Source organism: Acinonyx jubatus, chromosome E4 (assembly GCF_027475565.1).
Source record: "Acinonyx jubatus isolate Ajub_Pintada_27869175 chromosome E4, VMU_Ajub_asm_v1.0, whole genome shotgun sequence".
Taxonomy (NCBI): Eukaryota; Metazoa; Chordata; class Mammalia; order Carnivora; family Felidae; genus Acinonyx; species Acinonyx jubatus.
The window spans coordinates 52,297,143-52,319,977 of record NC_069395.1 but is presented as its reverse complement, the minus strand read 5'-3'; the positions used below and the strand labels follow the sequence as shown (position 1 = coordinate 52,319,977).

General features: G+C 39.0%; 1 protein-coding gene across 3 annotated transcripts in view; it reads left to right on the top strand.

Moving 5' to 3' along the window:
• Window positions 1-509: 509 nt before the first annotated feature.
• RABGAP1L (RAB GTPase activating protein 1 like) overlaps window positions 510-22,835 on the top strand; it is a 755,477-nt gene continuing 733,151 nt past the window's right edge. For 2 of the 3 annotated variants that reach the window (XM_027074246.2, XM_027074243.2), the window contains exon 1: window positions 512-651. The gene's annotated coding sequence lies outside the window, so the exon portion shown is untranslated. Of the gene's footprint in view, window positions 652-22,835 lie in introns of all 3 variants that reach the window. The other variant, XM_027074244.2, reaches the window with a different exon arrangement.

Below are 22,835 nucleotides of genomic sequence, written 5' to 3'. Positions count from 1 at the left end.
TTATTGTTTAAGGTGACTTCCCTGAGGATTACTGTGCATTAAGAGTGAAGACACGTAAACCAGGTTCCTGAGCAGGAACACAATCGCCCCAAACTTAGAATTATCTAAGAACTGGCTAAGCACTGGGCAGGGCCGTCACCTACCCTGACCGGGGCCCGGGGAGGCCCCTCAACGCGCTCGAACCGGCTGGCCCCAAGGGCGCGGTTACCTCCCCGGAGGGTTCTAACGCCAGGAGAGGGCCTCCCGCCCTTTTCCGGGTCCCCATTCTTACTACCCAGGTTCTATCAGGTCTTCGCTCCCCCGCCCCCTACCCAACCTCCGCCAGGCAGGGACGTGTACGCGCGTGCGCGCCGCCCCCGAGGGCAGAGAAGGCGCCTCCGCCCTCAGGAGCGCGCACGCCGCGCCGAGGGGCCCTGACGCGCGCGCTCCCGGCCCGCCTCCTCCTCGGCCCGCCCCCTCCCTCGCCTCTTCCTGCCGGGCGGTCCCCCTCTCCCCCCCTCTTCGCTGCCTCCGCCTTGCTCCCTCCGCCCTCCCAGGGCTCTGGCGGCCACGGAGTGAACGGGACGGGCCCGGCCGCAGAGCGCGGAGCGGCGGGTGGGACGTGGGCGCCTGGCAGAGTTGTTCCGGCCCTGCCCGCTGAGACGTGAGGAGGTGAGGCGAGGGCGGCCTCCTAGGGGCGGGTTGGCGGCCGGGCGGCAAGGAGCCGCGGGCCGGGCCGGGGGTGTTGGCGCCGGGGCTGAGCCGTGGGAGGGTCGGTGTGGGGGCCGGGCCGAGCACGGGATGCGAGAGTACTGCGGGGAGGAGGGCACCGGGGCTCCGGGACTGTCGGTCGCTTCCTGGACCCCACAGCTCTGCCTGCTGGTCGCTTCTCCCGGCCCGGGCGGAGTCGGGGCGCCCCTCACCTGGGGGCGGGGTGGGGACTTGGGCGCTCGCCCCCAGCTGTGCCTTCCTGACAGTGCCGCCGCCTCCGCCGCTGCGCCTTGCCTGCCGCCTGGCTCGAGGTCCCTGCAGCCTCGCGTCCGGGGGGCGTGTGGTTGGGGTATTTGCTTACCCACACAGCCTTCTGTTCGTGACCGCTTTCGCCCTCGCGCTCCCCCTGCCTCCGCCCGGCACTTTGCTCTGCTCTTGCTGTTGATGCTTGTGGTTTTGCAGTCTGGGAGGGGCTGCGCCCTGGGCAGATCTCTACCTGCAAGGAATGCCCCGCTTCAGAGTTGACCTCCTGGCCGCGAAAGTCCTCCGTCCAGGTGTGGGTGCTTAGTGTCCTGATAACTGAGTCAAAGTTTCTGAGACTGGTCTAGTACTTTGCACGGGTCGCCAACGGTGCAGGGCTGGGCAGTGCGTCAGCATGTGGAAAGGGGCTACCAGCCAGCAGAAGGTGGCCGAGTGCTAGAGGACTGGACTGACAGGGTTTGTTTCTGACCCTGGGGCAGTGCGTCCAGGTGCTTGTGTATTCTCCTTGTAGCTCTCACGATTATCTTAGAAAATGTACCAAAACGTAGGTGGTCACTTGCAGAGTTGAGGGTTTCCTGCAAGTGAGGAGAAGAGCCAACCTCATTATGCTAATTAGTGGTAAGGAGAACTTTTGCTTGCTGGAGAGATTTCAGCGGTGACTGGAAACTGATTTCAAGGCCTGCATTTTAGTACTGGAAGGTTTAGGGATTTTTAATACACTTAAATTTTCTTGTACTTGGTGGGAGGTAGGTGGTTGCTTGTTACAGTTCTGAAAACACAATTTCAAGAAAACATTCTGACTTTTCTTATAGCAGTGTTTACATATGGCTTCTGTACTGTAGAATAGCCAATACTATGATGTCAGAAAATAAAAAATGAAGTTTGCTTGTGGTCAAATTGGAAGTGGATTTTGTCCATGGAAAATATTGGTCCACCAGCTGCTAGCACTGGAAAACTGGTCTATGATTCATTATCTCAAGAAAGAGCCCCATGTGAAACTCACAATGAAATTGCAAAGGAGCAAGACCAGATGAATTTCATCCGTTTGTATTTAAATGCTCACCTGTTTGGTGAGTTAGTTGAGACTGTGAGTTAGACTGGTGTGTATATTAATTCAAAATGTGCTCTGATATTATGTATTAATAAGTCATCTTGGGAGAAGTGGATGTAGTTGGTCAATGCTGATATGAGAACATGTTATGTAGCCTACATTATATTCTAGAAAGCTGGAAACAAGGTAGTAGATCCCAGTACTATTGGGACATGTGGTGAATAAACCACCCAGCATAAAAAGGTGTGACAATACATGTGTGAAGTTGTTGTTTTTTGGCCTGATTTATTTGATGGGAACTTTAATATACAGTATTATGGTTTTGCTATTCTGAGAGTTTTTGTTCCTTTTGTTCCTGTTTCATGATTTAGATAGTTTTCTTTTCACTCTAGTAGTTATTATACTATTTTTTGAATGAAACAGTTTTATAAGGCATATGAAAAAAGTTTTCATGTTTATCAGCTTACCAGCGTAAAATTTGTGACTTGTAAAAAGTTGTAATTAAAAAATTTTTCTTTGCTTTAACCCAGATTTCAACTCAATTCTATATTTCTTTGAACTCAGATGATACAGAATTAAAGCTGAAAGTCCTTTTATCCATTCTTAATGGAATAGTTAAGGAATTCTGTTGTGCCAAGCAAAAATATTATGAGTGGGAGACAGCCAAGTTCAAGAGATTAACTTTGAAGACAGTAGTAGCTAACTAGCAAAAATTTCTTGCGTTGAGGGTATAGAACTGGATCTGCATTCCATCCTACCATTGTCTTGAGGTGTGGGGATGATTATGGCTAGAAAGAGGGTGTTTAGAGAATAAAGTAGAAACTGTAGTCTGTGGGATTCCCAGGCACAGAGCGTTTTTTGTTGTTTTTTTTTTTGTTTTTTTGTTTTTGCTATGTCTCACAAGTTTTAATGAGTTAATGCACATATATAGCTCTTGCTTTGTAGGAATAGGTCAGCCACCGGGTCTGAGTCTGACCAGCAGAAAAAGCTGTTCCAGCCTCTGGTACTGCAAAAGTAGCTCAGCTTCTTATGAAGATAGTCTTATGAGCATTTGCCATGACTAACAGTGGAGGCAGAGAAAGTACTGACTTGAGCCTGAGTTATGGTAAAACATACATTTTGGAGGAGAGATTTAATACTGTGAACATGGAAGAAGGCCTTTCTTGACTTGTGCCTTTTCAGAGTGGTGAATAATTTTCACTTTGGTCAGTATTTGAGATTGGGTATAAATACATGAATGTCAGTGAACCCCTAATAAGGAAGAGTTCATGGAATTTAGCAGAACTTGTATGTCAACATTCAACTTTTCATATTTCATTTACTTTCCATATTCACTCATTCAACAGGTAGGATGCCATAATTGTTTGAGGATAGCACGTTTGTGCTCATGCTGACTCCTTTTTGTCAGATTTTGGTACTTTTTGGTGTAATTTTTGGGGATTTTCCATGGAAGCTTCTAGGCATATAATTAGTTGATGTGGAGTTAGATTTGGGCTATGATTATTTGAAATTCTGAGCCTTCTTGTTTTCTAAATAGCTTTAAAAATAGAAAACACAATTCTTTATAAACACTCATGAAAAATCTGGTTACAGACTGTGTTGTTTAGAACAGCCAAGAATATATTCAAGAAACTTCCCCTCTCCTTACCTAGTTTAGTAAGCTTAAATAAGAAATAAAGTTTTTTTTTTTTCAATAAAAGCCTAATTTTCCCAGAGTATCAACTGTTGGATGTGCTGTTTTTTTTTTTTTTTTCCCCTCCTTGCCTGTTCTAAATTCAACAAGTACATGTCTCTAGTCCATGGCAAAAACTTAATTCTAGTAGGGAATTCTCAGAAATGGGAGGTCTTGTTTGGGGATGCAAGCTTGTGCTGGAGAATTTGGCTGGAAAACATCAGATATAGAAATTAACTTTTTTATAGCACTGTTTTTTTCTGTACCTAGGGTTCTCAGTGGGGTGGGGGCATGGGCACAAATGTCACAATTACTTGGATTTTTTTTTTCATATTATATATTTTCTCTTCCTCTCCTCCTCTCTCCCCTAACCCTTTGCTAAATGAACCACTGTTACTAGTAGGAGTGTGTTTTGTCCCTAAGGTGTGTGGGGCTGAACAAAGGCTGAGAACCTTGGCCCTTTGCTGATACTTCCTAAGCCAAATTTCCACTCCCTGTAAGTTGCCGTCTGTTGATATCAATAGGGATCTCTGTAACTCTCATTTCTGAGGAGAACTACATTTTGGTGGTAAAGAGATTATGTATATAACCAAACTCAGAGTAAGATTTATTGCATTGTGGAGGACACATGGAAGAGACTAGGAGATTGTTCAGCCGAACATTTATGAAACTGTTTTGACTGGAACTTACAATAAGAAACATGTTTTATACCTTAACTTAACACTCCCCCACCCACCCCATGTGCCTGTGTACAAAGTTGAAAATTTGGCAAAACTATACTTATCTTTTCAGGACCTTGCTGGAACTGGCTCATTGTACTGGCTTGTAGAAGCAGTGTGGCTTTGTCTTCCTCCCTCGCTCCATGTTCAGTGACATGAGCTTGAAATTGGCCGTGGTGTGAGAGCATGTAGAAGTATATAGTTCAGGGCCTTTTTCTCCGCTTCGTATAGCCAGTTTTTAAACATTTTCTGCGCACTACTGCCTACAACACACTTTGATGTTTTCTATTACACTTCATTTATTTAAAAAAATGCTGGGTTTGGACTCCCAAATTGATTTTATAGCCAGCTAATGATAGATAACAGTCTATATTTAAAAACTGGTTTGGTCCACCCTCTCCTGTTTGCAGGTGAACATACCAAAATGTTGAAGTTCAAGGTCAGATGGCTAGTTACCAGTAAAGCCGGGTCTCCAGAATCCTAGTAATCTGGCCTTGTTTCTAGTGGACTTCTCTACTAACCCAAGCCATTTATGTAGCTCAGTTGAAGCGCTTACTATGTTCAAGACATTGGTTAAGCAGTTGGAATAGAGTTTGAATAAGGCATGGACTTTGACCCTAAGGCCTTTATGTTTATGTAGGGATTAGATATGGAAACAAAGCTACTATAAGGCAGAAAGTAATGTGTGGTAAAGAAATAAAGATAAGGCACTCTAAGAATTTAGAGACAGGAGGGGGCAATTACTTTTGGTTGTAAGGATAAGGGAAGAGGTGACATTTTAACCGTGCTTTGAAGAATAGGTAGGATTTGGACATGTGGAAATAGGACAAATAGTATGTAAAGAAAGGCCTTTCTATACCAGGGGCCAAGGGCGATCAAAGATCAAGAGGGAAAGGACTAAGCAAGAAAGAGCATCAGATGGTGAAGAGCCTTAAATGCCAGTTTTCCTTTCTGCTTTTCAGTTTATCTTTCCTTTTTGACTCTGGAGTCATCTAGTAGTACTTCTTAACATTAGGCTTTATATATATGCCTTGCTCCTGATTAGAATATGACCCAGAGAACACTTGAGTATTCTTACAGTAAAAGCTGAAGGGAAAAATTATTAGTGTTAAGGAAGCAACCTTGTGTTTTCCAATCCTAAAACTATTGGAAAGTAAGGGAAAATATTTTCTTTGTGAGGAGATACTATTATTTTTTGTTTTTCCAGATAGCATCAAATTGGCTGTAGTAGAGGAGGGAGCAGTTTTGAAAGTATTTTCAAAGTGCCTTTAAAATGTGATTTCAGAATGGATGGATCTTAGTTTTTGGAGGCAGATCTGGTTCAGGGAGAAAGGTAGTCTTTACAGATCCATGACTGGGCTGACCAGCTTTCAGAATTTAGGGCATCAAGGCAAAGTATTTTATATGACATCCAGATGTGAGGGATTGATAGATTTTTATTTTTATTTATTTATTTTTTTACTCAAAGAATTTCAGCATTTATGCTATTTGACAGGCTGTATGACTGAGGATGTTTTGAAGTCCTGGATGGACCTTGCCTTGTTCCACAGGTGAATTAGATGGCTAGAAATGAACATAAGTGACAGTAAGGTATGTCTGTTAATCAGATTGACTGGTGATAGCTCTCAAGCTTTTCTGTCTTCAGATGATTTCACACTTTACTGCTTCTAAGTAAGATGATGCACAGTCAATTTGAAGAAGCTTTAGTTCTTTTTGACCTCTCAGTTCTGTAAAGGTAAAAGCCCTTTTAGAGTGTTGCCCAGGTAACAACAAATACACAGACTGGTAGAAGCATGTGGAAAATTTTGGTAATCTTGGTGATGAAGTTGCTACAGTAAATAACTGCTTAGTTGGTAGAAGCTGGGCTACTTCTGGATGGTTGACGAAGAATTTTTAGGATGAGCTTTTGTTCTAAAATAAATATGAATTGTGTCTTTGCCATTCTGTTTTCCTCATTTATTTAAGCTTCTGATACGTAAAGTTTGTCCTGTCATTTCAGAAGGTTTCAGCAGTTTCATATGAACTGCTTCACAGGATAGCACACCCCAAATAGCGTGATAAGAGTTCAGATGCAGCATGCCTCAGATACCTCACACCAGTTGAATGGAGTAGCTAATCGTGTCAGCACAGGGTTGTTTTTTTTTTTTAATTAATTTTTTTTTGAGATGTGTTAGGCTTCACAAATAGAGTTTATATGATATTGATGTCTTTAAGCTGTGTGTTTTCTACAGATATTCACATATGCAAAAATGTGTATTATGTATGTATACAGACATGCACACCACCCACTAATTGTTGGTATTTGTAGTGAGAGTATGGTTTACCTGGCAAATGCCTAAGAACAAGTGGTCATACTCTTTGAAGGCTATCATGTGAAACAGTGACAAATATGACAGTAATGCAAACCCAAAGGGACTTTTTGCATGCCAAATTTCCAGGAAAGGAGCACATTTAAAAAGGCAAGTGTAGGACACATTCATGTATCAGTGAAGGACTTCTCAACTTTTCCTCTACCCCACATATACACCCATATTCTGTCCTATTTTTTAGTAGTAAGCAAAATCGCAAGACTTCAAAATCAGACTTCCACCACAGGGGATGCAAAGAACAAACACTATTTTTAGAAAAACTACAGACCTGTGGTTTTCACTTTTGCAGATTTAAGAGATATATAATACTAGTTTTTGATAAACCATACAGAATATTTATTCTGTGCTTCAAGATGTATTCATTTTGAGGTCCTATGCTAAGAGCATTGAACAAATGCAAATCGCTAGTGGTTAATCAGGAATTTCCTTGAGTAGTTTCTCTGTGTAGTAAATTTATCTTGGTATGACATTTTAAATAGATATATTTTAATTTAGTGAAAAGTCAACCACTGAAAGGAACCTATATATATACTGGCAGACAATATGGTTTCTTAGGTTTTTGTTTTTTTCCTCAGGGTGTTTTATAGTAATTTTGTTACTTTGGCTTCTGAGGCCATCAGACCTCATTCATTTATTATTTCCACCACGCTCTTCCCTCATGAACTGTATTCTTTCATGTTATTTAAAAAAAAAATCACAGAGCCCGACGCGGGGCTCGAACTCACAGACTGTGAGATCATGACCTGAGCCGAAGTTGGATGCTTAACCAACTGAGCCACCCAGGCGCCCCTTAAAAAAATTTTTAAGTTTATTTACTTATTTATTTTGAGAAAGAGAGGGCAAGTGGGAGGTGCAGACACAGACGGGAAGAGAGAATCCCAAGTAGGCTCTGCACTGTCAGCTCAGTGGGGCTTGAATTCATGAGCTGTGAGATCATGATCTGAGCCAAAGTTGGGTCACTTAACCGGCTGAGTTACCCAGGCACCCCCGTGTATTATTTCGTTTTAAATCTTTGATATGTGCCCTACTGTTAAGGAGTGTATGTTTGGACTAATGTTTTGATTTGCCTTTGTCCTAGTCTTTGTGTAAAGATAAATTACTGCCTATCAAGTTGGTACTGAATTTTTTTTTTAAATCTTTATTTATTTTTGGGAGAGAGAGATAGAGTGTGAGCAGGGGGGGAACAGAGAGGGAGGGAGACACAGAATCCAAAGCAGGCTCCAGGCTCTGAGCTGTCAGCACAGAACCTGATGTGGGGCTCGAACTTGTGAACCGTGAGATCATGACCTGAGCCGAAGTTGGACGCTTAACCGACTGAGCCACCCAGGTGCCCCAAGTTGGTACTGAATTGCAATTCAGTTAATGTCTCGTTTCCTCTATCCATTTTTTCCCTCAGTATTCTAGAATATTATTATTCTTCTTCAAATCCTAGGACTGTCTGTTTACCTATACTAGCAAACTATAACATTTTTATGCATGAGTTATGTAACTTAATTTTTCGTGAATGAGTCTAGGCCTCAAGTTTTTTTTTCTTTTTAATTCTGAATGCATTTTATATTGTCTACATTGTGAGTAGTTTTGATGGATGAAACAGGTTTCTACAGTTGGTTTCACAAACAATAAAATAGCAATCTCTACCATTTGAAGATATCAGATACAGTTTTTAAAAGGTAATTTAACAATAGGTTAGAGAAACCAGTTTGTTTAGCAATTAATGTGATACTTGCCATTTTGCATAAAAATTTCATTGTTTGCATGCTAATCATAGTGAAACTTTATTATATTACACAGAGGAGAATTTACTTTTTAAAATAGAGGGCTTTAGTGATTTTTGCATTTTGGAGAATTTCATTTGGAAGAGGATAATAATAGATTTTAAAAATTTTGGTTGGGCTGGGGTATGAATATGGGCAAAAATAATCATTAAACTGCAAATAGCTAAAATGATTTTTTGATTTTATGGAAGACAAGGTATGTAGAACACATGACCTTAATTCTTGATCTGCTATTGTGAAATTCAGAGAGAAAATGTTATTTACCAAAAAAGTGATTTCTTTATTGAGTAATAATGAACTAACATTGAGGGTTTAATGGATTACTTATATAAGATACTGTGCACTCTCTAGTTAATCTTGACAATAACAGTGTGGGGTAGGAGTTAGTATAATATTATTCCCAGTTTGTGGATGAGGAAATGGTGAAGGTCAGTAACTTGCTTAAAATCATCCTTCTAACAAGTGGATGATTGCTCCTAAATCTGCCTCATTGTGACTCTCAACTAGTATCAATGATTCTTTAAATGGGGGTGATGATACTTATCTTGCCTATTTCATAGGGTGGTTATGAGAATAAAAATAAGGTTTACAAAAGAACACCTGTAAATATGCCTGGTGTTTTCATCTTACTGGATAATTAGTAAAAAATGCTTACTTATTTTGAGAGAGAGGGGTGCAGAGAGAGCAGTGAGAGAATCCCAAGCAGGCTCTGCACTGTCAGCATAGAGCCTGATGTGGGGCTCAAACTCATGAGCGCATGAGGTAATGACTTGAGCTGAAATGAAGAGTCAGATGCTTAACTGACCGAGCCACTCAGGTGCCCCATTTACTTTTGAGGAGCCAAAGAAATCTTGGAAATAGATAAACACTTAAATTACTTTCTGATTACTAAAATGAGTTGAACCATAAAATAAGTTGAACAGATGAATATTTGAAAGGCTGTTTGCACAGAAGACCTATTTTGTGTGGGTCCACAGGATCAGTGAATGAAAGATGAAGAAAAAAATATAGGGGTTTATTGAATAACAAGTGGATTGGATGATCTTTAGCAAATTGAATTTATTCTGCAATGAGGAAGAGTATATTAAATAACATGAGGTAACTTCTAAGACCGTTCCAAGATTAAGAATATATGAGTCCTGTAATAGGTGACTTTTATTCTTTATTCTTCTAACAACTTGAAGTAGCTAGATACAGCCAAGATAACTTTTAGCTTGGATCATCAACAGTCACCATTCTTTAATGTCAATTTTTTGCACTTAGGTTGAGCAGAAGTATGTAGTTGCCTGGGAAAAATGTAGTTATGCATTTTTGTCTTTTTCCCTCCAAGATAAAAAGGTATTTTTCATGGTGAGGTGGGTAAAAGATTTTAATAGTATATTGTCACATGCTTGTATTTAATACTTTTCATATTACTTTCCCTTAAATTTAGATTTCCCGAATGTGTATTTGGGAGAAGAAAGGTAATGTCATAGGTATGAAAGGTCATTTTTATTATATGGAATGTTATGGCTTTATGGCCATAAATTCAGTTTCATTCTCTGACATTGTTTTATTCAACAGCATTTATAAGGCAGAGTATGGGTTCTGTGCATAAGAAGCACAGGTAAGAGACTGTTGTTAAGCTGACAGTCATATTGGAGAAACGTCAAAACAGTGGAGTTTAGCGAGGACGGGGCAGCATAGGATGTGTCTTACAGGAAAGCTTCAGAGTGTTATGTACCCTGGCCTAGGATTTCAGGTAAGGCTGCCTGAAATATCTGAGTTGAGCTGAAAGAAGACATGAGAGACTTATTTCATTCATTCATTCATTCATTCATTCATTCATTCATTTTTTTTAAATGAGAGAGATCTTTTATTTTTTTAAAGTTTATTTATTTAAAGAAAGAGCATGTGCGGTGGAGGGGCAGAGAGAGAGGGAGAGAGAGAATCCCAAGCAGGCTCTTTTCTGTCAGTGTGGAGCCTGATGCAGGGCTTGAACTCACAAATTGTGAGATCATGACCTGAGCCAAAACCAAGAGTCAGTTGCTTAACTGACTGAGCCATCCAGGCGCACTGAGAGAGACATTTTAGATAGAGGTATGAAGATTTGAAATTGTAACTCTTTACCTATGTAGACCCTGTGTAGGCAGCACCTCATTTCTCTGAATTTTGCAAAAACCCCAGAGTAGATGTCATTTTTATAATTAATTCTTTATAAATCTTTTTATTTCTCACTGATAACTTATTTTTATGTTAAATATGCTTGTTTCTAAGGTAGCAGATTAGAAGGAGGAATAATTTAGAAGAGGTGAGATGTTGTCGTAAGCATACATACTGATAACAGGACAGTGAGATTGCTGACATGATAGCAGTGCAGAATAGAAAAACTATATACAAAAAAAACGAGTCTAAAAACTGTAGATAGTTGCGCTCTGTCTCTTTCTCTCTCTTAAAAATAAACATTAAAAAAATTAAACAAAAGTAAAGGGGTTCCTGGGTGGCTCAGTCAGTTAAGTGTTCGACTTCGGCTCAGGTCATGATCTCACTGCTCGTGAGTTCAAGCCCCGCGTTGGGCTGTGTGCTGACAGCTCAGAGCCTGGAGCTTGCTTCAGATTCTGTGTCTCCCTCTCTTTCTGCCCGTCCCCTGCTTGTGCTCTTTCTCTCTTTCTCTCTTTCAAAAAGAAACAAACATTAAAAAAAAATTTAAAAACTATAGGTAGTATAAGGAAAACAGCCTTGCATAACCTAATTAGCTTTAAAGTATCCATTGTATTTCTAATAGTATAGAGTAATAATCAAAATTTGTCAGGTTCTCACTTACCAAGAGAAGGTTAACTATATGGTCTGTATAGTACATTTATGAAGGCATTAAGGTATTTATCATAGGAAGTTGTTTTATATGGAATATAGTTGAGTGTTGAACAATGTGGTTTTGAGTTGCACAGGTCTACTTATAGCAGATTTTTTACTGTAAGTGTAAATGCTGTAAATGTATTTTCTCTTATGATTTTCCTTCTTTTTAATTTTTATTATTTATTTTATTTTTGAGAGAGAAAGAGTGCAAGTCGGGGAGGGGCAGAGAGAGGAAAGACAGAGGATCCGAAGCTCTGTGCTCTGTGCTAAGTAGTGAGCCTGATGTGGAGCTTGAACTCACGAACCCTGAGATCATGACCTGAGCTGAAGTTGGACTGAGCCACCCAGGCGCGCCCTCCCCACCTCCGCCTTATGATTTTCTTAATAACATTTTCTTTTCTCTAGCTTACTTTATTGTAAAAATACAGTATATAATACATATGACATGTCAAATATGTGTTGATTACATTATCAGTAAGGCTTCTAGTCAACAATAGGCTATTTGTTTTTCATTTTAAACAACTTTTATTTAAAGTTGTCAATTGTTGGGGCACCTGGGTGGCTCAGTCGGTTAAGCGTCCGACTTCGGCTCAGGTCATGATCTCACGGTCCGTGAGTTCGAGCCCCGTGTCGGGCTCTGTGCTAACAGCTCAGATCCTGGAGCCTGCTTCGGATTTTGTGTCTCCCTCTCTCTCTGCCCCTCCCTTGCTTGCTCTCTCTCTCTCTCTCAAAATAAATAAACATTAAAAAAAATTAAAAAAAAGGAAACCAGAGGGTAAACTCTTGAGTTATCAAATTGCTGATCCAGAATGATTGATTTCCAAAGGGCTTTGAATAACCGTGGAGTTTTCTTCTTATATATGACACACAGAGACCTGCAGAGTTTACAAAATACTAGACAAAGTTCAGCAAAGTATTTGCCATGTAACATTGGTTAGAAATGATTTGCTTATAAGGTATCAGAGTTAGGCTTCTTGACCATTTGAGTACCAGGTGTTTTTAAAGAGTGTGGATTAGATCTCTTTTCTCTTCTGGGTGGCTTGTAGTTGTGGTCTTAGCATAGATACCATCATCTGGAAAGCCTTCACTGAAACCGTAGACTATTATACGTGTTTTCAGAGCATTCTGTTTTCTTCCCTGTTGTGATACTAACACATTGTATTGTAACTTACCTGTTTCTGCATTAGACTATGGTATAGGCTTAAAGAAAAATTTTTTTTAAACGTTTATTTATTTTTGAGAGAAAGAGACAGGGCATGAGCAGGAGAGGGGCAGAGAGACAGAAACACAGAATCCCAAGCAGGCTCCAGACTCTGAGCTGTCAGCATAGAGCCCCACACTGGTCTCGAACCCACGAACTGTGAGATCATGACCTGAGCTGAAGTTGGATGCTTAACCAACTGAGCCACCCCTCAGTAACACTTTTTAAGTGAATTTGTAAACTATGTTAGAACTGAACTGGGTCTATCATTAACCTTATTAAATGAAAATCTCTTCAAATGAATAATAACTAGTTTATAAAAATACAACCTTTGAGCTAGATGGCAGCAAATTATTTAGTTTCCAAATTGGATTACCAACCAGAAAAACTTTAGCCCTTGTCAAGATTGTAATTGTTATGATGGCTGTGTGTTTATTTTTTTATTTTTTAACATTTTTATTGATTTTTGAGACAGAGAGAGACAGAGCATGAACAGGGGAGGGGCAGAGACAGAGGGAGACACAGAATCTGAAACAGGCTCCAGGCTCTGAGCGGTCAGCACAGAGCCCGACGCAGGGCTCGAACTCACGGACCGCGAGATCATGACCTGAGCCGAAGTCGGATGCTTAACCAACCAAGCCACCCAGGCGCCCCAATGGCTGTGTGTTTAAAGTAGGTGGAAAAGATTGTAGAGTTTCTTTTCCTGGACTTGCTGCTTTCTGACCTTGTTCATTTGTGTTGGTGGTTATGCCTCATATTGCCATCATCTTACTTTATGATGGGATTGTTATTGATCTCTTGGGGAATAAAGGATCCTGAATCTGACAGACTTACTAGCTGTGGAACTTTGGATAAATAACCTTACTTCTGGGTTTATGTATCTGTAAAATGAAAGTAATAATAGCTCATGATTCTATGAAATTTAAGAAATAAAATAGGTGTATAGAAAGTGTATAGAGTGCCTGGTGTATAGAAAGTGCTCTATACATGATAGGTATTATTGGCTCTGTTACCGAGCCAGAATCCTCAGTATGCCTTACTTTTAGTAACTTTAATTGACAACAGCAAACCAAAAAATAGGGGGAGTGAGGTGCACCTGGATGGCTCAGTTGGTAGAGCATGCAACTCTTGATCTCAGGGTTGTGAGTTTGAACCCCATGTTGGGCATAGAGATCATTTAAAAAATAAATGAATGAAGATTAAAAAATAGGGGGAGGGATACTTGGATGATCTGGGGAATGAGAGAAGAAATTTTATCCCAGTGATCTTGACCTCACACAGAAAACATGGATGGGGAGGGCCTGTGGCTTTATGTGAAGGCTTAGGGTAGAACCAGATTGATCAGATGTGGCATAACATTTATATTCTGGCTTAAAATCTCATAAAGCAGATGAGTGGCTTTTTGTTTTTATTTATTAAAAATGCTTATGATACTAAACTACTTACTTTATTAGGTAATTATTTTTCATTGAGCTGAGCCCAGTTTATTGAAGGCTTATGGATTGTTGAATTGTTCCTTTGTGATGTTATGTTAAGATAATCCAAGAATGATATATTTTTTTCCCCATCTTTTTCTCTTTTAATGCCATAAGCTGTTGAGATCTGTACTGCTGCTACTGCCCCAGTGGCGGGGCGGGGGGCGGGGCTGCCATTTCCTTGTATCTCTTCTGTTTGCAAGGCCCTGTGGTGGTGCTGTGGGGAAATGTATAGAAGTACGAGGCGTAAACCATGTCTTTTAGGAACTTGACTGTAGTGGGGAAAGTAATATATACATGTATTAAAAATAACTGATTTTTAAAAAGATCAGAATTATTGGCTGAAACAACCATCTTATTCTCTGACCCCAATATCCCTAGCATCATTTAAGATCTATAGTTTTGCTGGAAAAAAGTCCTTAGGTGTTATATATGCTGGTGTCAAAAAGTAATAGGAAAGTTGAAAATGGAAGTTTCTGATTAATGTTAATTTTTAAATCTTATTTCAAAATCTTCATTAGAATTATCTTGTCCTAATTCTTTCACTAATATCTTCTAAGGATTTAAAAAATTACCAATAAATCTTAAAATGTGCTTACTTTGTCACCTTCAAGTGTGATCATTGAAATGTTGGTTAATTACTCTAAGTAGATGAAGTGAAATCATCATTAAGATATTTTCCTGTGATAATATTTTATCTCGATTTGTGTATCACTTGAAAAACAAGTTTGTGCCATATTTATTATTGAATCTTTTTGTAATATCCTTTTTACTTAAATGGTCCATGTTGTGATAAAAAAAAAAAAAGAAAAGCATTGCCAGGGTGGCTGGCTGGCTCAGTTGGTGGTGCGTGTGATTCTTGATCTCAGGGTTGTGAGTGTGAGCACCACATTGGGTGTGGGGATTAATTAAAAATAAAATCTTAAAGAAACAAAATGGAAAACATTGGTGCCTCCCCCACCTTTACTCCTTGCTGTACCTCGAGAAATGCTTGGATATAAGAGAATCTCTAATCAGAATGTTCTCTCCTTCTCTTTTTCTGTTCCTGTTTTCTTGTCATTCAGATCTCTGCTTTTAATTTTCTCCAAGCCTTTTCCAAACCACCCAATCTGAAGTGGTCCCTTGATCTAGTCATGCTCTGCCACGTTGTCCTCAAAATACTTATCCCTGTCATAGAAATGTCCTTCCTTCTTTCCTACCTTCCTTCCTTCCCACCCCTTCGTAGCATGTAAGCTTTTTGAGAGCAAGGACTTAACTTTTTCCTACTTTTGGTATCTCTCGAGCTTCGAATAAAGCACTCAATAAAATTTTGCTGATTGCAGAATGAAGCAGATATTCTTGCCCTTAACTAACTTTCAGACTTTCTTGAAAGTTGTTTGACTTCATTTTGCCTTGGTTTCTTCCTTTGCAAAATGGGTGGCGGGTGGGGGAGGAAAGATAAATTAGGTTATCTCAAAAATCCCTGACATTTAAAGTCCTCCTCTTAGCTTTTGAGCTTTGAATTCTGTTCTAATGGTATAGATGAATTTGTGCTGAGTTACTTAATTACTTTCTTACCCTGTCTTCTATTGAAACCAGTCGTGCATATTTATATTTGCAGGATTACTGATAGTATTGGAAAATCAACTCTGATTGCAGAATCAAGTTCCTTCTGGATTATTTAAAGAGATTAGATCTGCAACATGATTTCTGTTTCTATACTCAAATAAGATAAGATTCTTTGGCATATCCAAGTATTGGGTTGAACTGATCTTTTTGGTATTTAAATCGGGAAATTTGAGTCAATTCAGCTTCTTAATTATTTTTAATCATGAAAGTTATTTACATGAAACTTGAGATAATATATGTATATACAATGAGAGTATATAACAAATGTTTGTACTAATTTCTGGAAGATGAGGATTGAAGAAATAAACTATAGTTTTTTGTTTGGTCCATGTGACTAGAATTTTAGACAGTTGACCCTTTCATTCTTCACTTGGGAAAGCTTTATTATTGTAAAGAACAAAAACATTTTTTGAAATGGGTAAAGGAAATGAGCAGTTGATAGCAGAGGAAATATAAGCAACTGGTGGAAGAATGTTAGATCTTATCAGTAACCAAAGAAAGGCTTATTAAAACAAAATGAAAGGCTATTTTATACCTATTTCAATTTTTTAGAGAACAGTAAAGGATGTATGGAAGGCTGGTTAGATTTTAGTAAAGTGGGCATATTCAAATATTGCTAGTGAGTTGTAATTTAGCAATATGTATCTAGAATTGTTAGAGTGCTCATAACCTTTTACTAAACCTTTGATTTAGTAATTTCACTTCTGAGAATATTCTAAAGGAATAACTACAGAAAAAGAGGAAAGAGATAAAAAACAGGTGTTTGTAGGAGCACCTGGGTGGCTCAGTCAGTTAAGTATCCAACTTCAGCTCAGGTCATGATCTCAGGTCAGGGTTCGTTGGTTCAAGCCCCACATTGGGCTCTGTGCTGACAGCTCGGATCCTGGAGTGTGCTTTGGATTCTGTCTGTCTGTCTCTCTCTCTCTCTCTTTGTCTGTCTGTCTGTCTGTCTGTCTCTCTCTCTCTCTCTCTCTCTCTGCCCCTTCCTCACTTGCATTCTCTTTCTCTGTCTCTCTCAAAAATAAACAAACATTAAAAAAAAAACAAAAAAGCAAAAAAAAAAAACACCCCAGGTGTTTGCAGAACATTCAGAGCAGCATTATTTATAATAATAGCATACTGGAAGCAACTTAAAGTCTTCTATTGTAGGAAATTTATCATCCATCTATTCTGAGAACCATTATATAGCATGAAAATAATTACACTGATTGTTAACATAAGGAAATGCCTGTTTTTTAAGGAAGGGCGAGTATAAAATTTAAAGTAATTAAGAAAAAGAGAATGCACTAAAATGCTAATTGTGTTAGTGTGATTGGATTATGGGATTTTTTTTCCCTAAATGTAAGTAAACTTTATAATGAAAAAGTATAAATAAGTCAGAGTTTGTTAGCTGTGATAATTTTGTTAGTATAACTAGGGTTGCCAGATTTAGCAAATAAAAATACATGTGATATTTGGGACATATTTATACTAAAAGTTATTGTTTATCTGAAATTCAAATTTTAATTGAGTGTCCTGTGTTTTATCTGACAACCCTAAGTGTAACATACTTTGGTGATAGTTGAATGTTATAAAGAAGTGTTGGGACCCTATGCTTCCCAAATCATTGTAACTATTGTTTTTAATTCATGTAACTTTTGTTTTCTAAACTAGCTGGGAGAATTACTCCTATGGGCTAGTTTTATTTCAGGACCAGCTTTTGAGTGATGCTTGAAGGAAATATGGTTCAGTATGTGGAAAAAGTGATTTAAAAATCTTGTTTAACAAAGACATGGTGATATTGGATGTTGTCTGTTTACCGTAGGTAGAATGAATTTGGAGAGAAGTAAGGTTGGAGATAGGGCCATTTAGAAAATGATTACAGTAATCCAGGTAAGTGATCTAGTGTGGAAGTAGTGAAGTTGGAGAGGAATAAGCAGATTTAAGTTTTTGTGAAGTAAGATCAATAAGACTTTGAGATATATTAAATTTAGGGGTTAGAGAAGGAATCATTGGTTTTTGGGCCTCTATCAGGAGAGATTAAAGGAGGAACAGAGTTTTGGGGAAAGAAAATATGAGCTCAAGTTTTGATGTCTATGCAGTAAATATTATAGATATCTATAGGCAATATGACATATGGTTATAAAACTTGAGAGAGATGTTTGAGTTTGAAATGTGCTAACTGAGACTAAGTAGAATAGAAGAGACCCAGAATAGAATTGTGAGGAACTCCTTTTTAGAGATGGAAGAGAAATTTGTTAAAAAAAAAAAAAAAAGATTGTTTCTAAAAACTTACATATTTATATATTTTTTCTTCTGTTTATATTTATTCCTGTTTATTTTATTACATTTCTTTCCTATATTAGATTAGACAGGACCACGTCTCTTTTGTTTACCTCCCTGTATATAGTACTTGGCACATACTAGGCACTCAACAAATAGTTGAGTGTATAATTAAAGTTTTGTGTATCTTTGTATTCCTTTTGTTCCTCATTTTAATGTCTTTTAGTTGGGAATCATTCTATTATATGATCAGTTTTTCTCCATAAATCAGTTTCATACAGATAAGTTTTTAACTTTTCATTATAGAAAGTTTCAAATTTATAAGAAAGAGTAGTTTACTTAATATTCATGTAATCATCTACATTGAACAGTTTTTATTTGCCATCTTCATCTCTTTTTTTTTTGGTAGGTCACTGCAAATTACAGAAGTTGATTTATTTTATACCTAAATATTTAAATGCATCTTAAAAAAATTAACATTTTCTGGGGCACCTGGAGGGCTCAGTCTGTTAAGCGTCCGACTTCAGCTCAGGTCATGATCTCACAGTTTGTGGGTTTGAGCCCCGCTTTGGGCTCTGTGCTGACAGGTCGGAGCCTGGAGCCTGCTTCAGATTCTGTCTCTGTCTCTCTGCTCCTCCCCCACTCACACTCTGTCTCTCTCTCAAATAAACATTAAAAAAAAACCATTTTCTTACATAACTATAATCACATTCTCACATTCTCACACCTAACAATTCCTTAGATCATAAAAAGCCAAGCCCGTATCAACATTTTGCTACCTGTACCTGAAATGTCTGTATTAGTTTACTAGGGCTGCTATGACAAAAAACCAACAGACTGGCAGTTTAAACGGCAGAAAATATTTTTCACAGATCTGGAAACTGTAAGTCCAAGATCAAGGTGTTGGCAGATTTTATTTCATCTGAGGACTCTCTCCTTCCTTGGCTTATTGATGACTACCTTCTTTCTGTGTCCTCACATGTTCTTTCCTTTGTGTGTACATCCCTGGTGTCTCTGTGTCTTCCTAGAAGGACACTAGTCAAAATGGATTAGGGCCCACCCTAATCGCTTCATTTTAACTTAATCACCTCTTTAAAGGTCCTACCTCCAAATATAGTCACATTCTGAGGTATTGGGGGTTAGGGCTTCAAGATAGGAGAGAGAGAGATGCGGGGCTTGAACCCACCAACTGTGAGATCATGACCTGAGCTAAAGTCGGACACTTAACCGACTGAGCCACCCAGGTGCTCCTAAAAATATGTATTTTTAAGTGTATTTATTTTTGAGAGAGCAAGAGAGACAGAAACAGGGGAGGAGCAGAGACAGAAGAGAGAGAATCCCAAGCAAGCTCCATGCTGTCAGCGCAGAGCCCCCAATGAGGGGCTCAAACTTGGGAACCGTGAGGTCATGACCTTAGGTGAAATCGAGAGTCAGTTGCTTAGCTGACTGAACCACCCAGGCACCCCTGAAAGTTTGTTTAAATTACAGCATTTTGGGCACCAGTATTTATAGTTGTTGGTGTGTAGATCATAATACATTATATTTGGAGGCACATGTCTGATTGTCCTTGTCTTAGTGATGCTGAGATTGATCACTGGGTAAAGTGGTGATAATCTCTAATTGTTCTGTTATAAAGCTCATTTTTTACCATATAACCAACAAATTATTTGTGGTGTAATATTTTGACTCTAAATTTTATAGTTTTTTTTTTTGTTTTTTTGTTTTTTTTTTTTAAAGTAGGCTCCATGCCCAACATGGGCTTGAATGCATGACCCTGAGGTCAAGAGTCTCAAGTCCACAGACAGAGCACTGGTGTTGTTATGAATAGTGAATATTTGTCTTTTTTTTTTTTCTTTTCTGCATTTGAACTCCTTCCTTGTGTTTGGCATATTCTCCCAATTTATGAGTCAGAGCTTTCACTAAAAGCTAAAAATGCTGGATGCTTTATTCCCAGCCCCCCCCCCCCCTTTTTAAAGTTTATTTATTTTGAGAGGGAGGGAGGGGCAGAGAGAGAGGGGGGAGAGTGAGAATCCCAGGCAGGTTTTGCACTGTGCAGAGCCCAATGTGGGGCTTAAACTCATGAACCATGAGTTCATTGTCAGATGCTTAACCCACTGAGCCATCCAGGTGTCCCCCCCTCCCACCCCCCTGCCTTTTCATCTAGGGCATGGATACATACCTAGGTCCCATCAGTCAGATACATGTATATCTAAAATTGGAGGACCTCTTAGGGCTCATAGACTTCATTGAAATGTGATTTTAGTGAGAGGAGGGATTTGTTAATGCTCCCCTTTGTCCTGTGTTTGATGCCAGGGTCTGGGAAGTGTGGAGAAATCTGGAGATGCCTTAATCATTTAACTCTAACTTCAGAGTCTACTGCTTAGGGACTATTCAGGAGGTAAATACTCCACTTGAGATGGAGAAAATTGTATGCACCTTGCTTTGAGAATGACAGAAGTAAAGTACTTTGGAGGATAATTTTAAATTTTATTTCTTTTAGGTTTTACTTAAAATGACGTTTTTGTTTTATTTCAAGGAATGTAAAATTATACCTTCAAATAATTATTTCTCGAAGTTTTCTGCCTTTATTTTAAAATCCTGGGTAGCACATTGTAATACATTTAAAGTAAAAGTGAAATTCTACTTTCCCCCTATATTGTTTAATAAACACACACATTAAGAAAAAAAGAAATGAACTTATAATAGACATAGTATATTTTGAATATCTTACTGTGACAATTCTGTGCCAGCTTAATACCGTGGAACTTATTGAACTATTTTCTTTTTTTTTTTAATTTTTTTTTTTTTAACGTTTATTTATTTTTGAGACAGAGAGAGACAGAGCATGAACAGGGGAGGGGCAGAGAGAGAGGGAGACCCAGAATCTGAAACGGGCTCCAGGCTCTGGGCTGTCAGCACAGAGCCCGACTCGGGGCTCGAACTCATGGACCACGAGATCATGACCTGAGCTGAAGTCGGACGCTTAACCGACTGAGCCACCCAGGCGCCCCCAAGAACTATTTTCTTATTAGATATTTAGATTGCCTGCCCCTTCACCCTTCCCCCCCCCCCCCCCCCCCGAACCCCCCAGACCCCCGGGGCCAGTTGAAAACAATGCTAATATGCGTGCCTTTGTATTTTCACATATTATTGGGTATTTATTTGGGACAGATTTTTGTGGATGGATCACTGGGTTGTTTGTTATGTACATTTTCTTTAAAATTTGGCTTAAAATTAAAAAAAAATTCTGATAGAGTTAAATGTTGGCTTCTAGCCTTTTTTGGACATTAATGTTCGGACTCATTTGGTGGAGATGAAAGGTGTTCCATTGAACAGTGGAATAGAATATTGTAGGTTGAAACTTCCAAGGACATTCTCAGCATACTTGAGTTTCAGGTAGAAGATGAAGACACAAAAATTGTTAATCTCACAAAATAAGAGCTAATCCTCACTTTTTCATTTTGATGAAAAATTAAGTAGAAATAATATTTGAAAGATTTGGTAATGTTTTGGTAAGTAGTTATATTATTTTAAAAGCTTTCCAGTGAGAAATGTAATTATAGTCCATGTTTTGATTTAAAAAATAATGTAAGTGATAAAAATTTAAACAGTTCAGAATGTCTGTATCTTCTGCATAGACATGTGTTCTCATTTCATTCCAACCTGTAGAAGAGCTAGTCAGCTCAGTTATTCAGAAGTTAATTTTCCAGTTTGTCATTTTCCATGTACTTTTTACTTTTATTCTCTATTTTTTTATTTGACCATTTTACTGTTCTAGTATGGACATAGAAAGGGAAAGGGAGGAGAGTGTGATCATGTCTGGTAGGTGATGGGTTAGTTAAAAAAAAGTTGATTAAACTAGGGAATCATGAAAAACCTAATGTATACACCTTAAAAATGTTAACTTGAAATCTATGTTTACCTTACCAAGATTTTAAATTTATTTTTACTTTATTTTTTAAAGTTCATTTAGTTAGAGAGAGAGAGGGAGGGGGAGAGAGAGAGGGAGACAGAGAATCCCAAACAGGCTCTGAGCCTGATGTGAGGTTCGAACTCACAAACCCGTGAGATCATGACCTGAGCCAAAATCAAGAGTCAGACACTTAACCAAGTGAGGCACCCAGGTGCCTCTTTTTATTTTAGAGAGTGAGTGAGCGGGTGAGGGGCAGAGGGGGAGAGAGGGACTCTTATGCAAGCTCCATGCTCCGTGTGGAGCCTGACAAGGACTCAATCACAGGACCCTGGGATCATGACCTGAGCTGAAATCAAGAGTTGGACACTCAGGTGACTGAACCACCCAGACACTCCCCCCCACTTTTTTTTTTTAAATTATTTTCCTTTCCAAGCTTTTGATGTAGGACCAAGGACTTCTGACATTCTAAATCTTGGTTTTCCTTACACACACCTCATCTATAATGCTTTATTTTAGGTTTTTTGGTGCACTTAGAATAAATCTTTAAGTTTTAACACGTGGGAGCGCCTGGTTGGCTCAGTCTGTTAAGCATCTGACTCTTGTTTTCAGTTCAGGTAATGATCTCACAGTTCGTGGGATTGAGCCCTTGTGTGGGACTTTGCTAACAGTGTGGAGCCTGCTTGGGATTCTCTGTCTACCCGCCCCCCCCCCCCCCCCCCCCCCCGTCGTTCCCCTGCTTGTGCACACACGCTTTCTCTCTCTGTAAATAAATAAATAAACTTAAAAAAAATCTTTAACATGTGCTACAAAACTACATGTCTCCTTGCCAGTTTCTAAGAAATCTATTCTTTTTCTGGTTTTCTGTGATCAAGTTGTATTGACTTTTCAATATCTGAAACTTAGGGCCTTTCCACATACTGTTCCCATAACCTGGAATGATCTTGTCTCCAGATCTTTGGATGGAGAATCTTCTTTCAAATGCCCAGATTCAGAGACGCATCTTT